The sequence below is a fragment of the Aythya ferina genome (assembly GCF_964211825.1).
Source record: "Aythya ferina genome assembly, contig: HAP1_SCAFFOLD_258, whole genome shotgun sequence".
In the NCBI taxonomy this organism is placed as follows: domain Eukaryota; kingdom Metazoa; phylum Chordata; class Aves; order Anseriformes; family Anatidae; genus Aythya; species Aythya ferina.
This window is the reverse complement of record NW_028181283.1, coordinates 100,001-101,363: the sequence shown is the minus strand read 5'-3', so window position 1 is coordinate 101,363 and position 1,363 is coordinate 100,001.

The window sequence follows — 1,363 nt, the reverse complement described above, 5'->3', positions numbered from 1 at the left end:
CCTAACCCTAACCCTAACCCTAACCCTAACCCTAACCCTAACCCTAACCCTAACCCTAACCCTAACCCTAACCCTAACCCTAACCCTAACCCTAACCCTAACCCTAACCCTAACCCTAACCCTAACCCTAACCCTAACCCTAACCCTAACCCTAACCCTAACCCTAACCCTAACCCTAACCCTAACCCTAACCCTAACCCTAACCCTAACCCTAACCCTAACCCTAACCCTAACCCTAACCCTAACCCTAACCCTAACCCTAACCCTAACCCTAACCCTAACCCTAACCCTAACCCTAACCCTAACCCTAACCCTAACCCTAACCCTAACCCTAACCCTAACCCTAACCCTAACCCTAACCCTAACCCTAACCCTAACCCTAACCCTAACCCTAACCCTAACCCTAACCCTAACCCTAACCCTAACCCTAACCCTAACCCTAACCCTAACCCTAACCCTAACCCTAACCCTAACCCTAACCCTAACCCTAACCCTAACCCTAACCCTAACCCTAACCCTAACCCTAACCCTAACCCTAACCCTAACCCTAACCCTAACCCTAACCCTAACCCTAACCCTAACCCTAACCCTAACCCTAACCCTAACCCTAACCCTAACCCTAACCCTAACCCTAACCCTAACCCTAACCCTAACCCTAACCCTAACCCTAACCCTAACCCTAACCCTAACCCTAACCCTAACCCTAACCCTAACCCTAACCCTAACCCTAACCCTAACCCTAACCCTAACCCTAACCCTAACCCTAACCCTAACCCTAACCCTAACCCTAACCCTAACCCTAACCCTAACCCTAACCCTAACCCTAACCCTAACCCTAACCCTAACCCTAACCCTAACCCTAACCCTAACCCTAACCCTAACCCTAACCCTAACCCTAACCCTAACCCTAACCCTAACCCTAACCCTAACCCTAACCCTAACCCTAACCCTAACCCTAACCCTAACCCTAACCCTAACCCTAACCCTAACCCTAACCCTAACCCTAACCCTAACCCTAACCCTAACCCTAACCCTAACCCTAACCCTAACCCTAACCCTAACCCTAACCCTAACCCTAACCCTAACCCTAACCCTAACCCTAACCCTAACCCTAACCCTAACCCTAACCCTAACCCTAACCCTAACCCTAACCCTAACCCTAACCCTAACCCTAACCCTAACCCTAACCCTAACCCTAACCCTAACCCTAACCCTAACCCTAACCCTAACCCTAACCCTAACCCTAACCCTAACCCTAACCCTAACCCTAACCCTAACCCTAACCCTAACCCTAACCCTAACCCTAACCCTAACCCTAACCCTAACCCTAACCCTAACCCTAACCCTAACCCTAACCCTAACC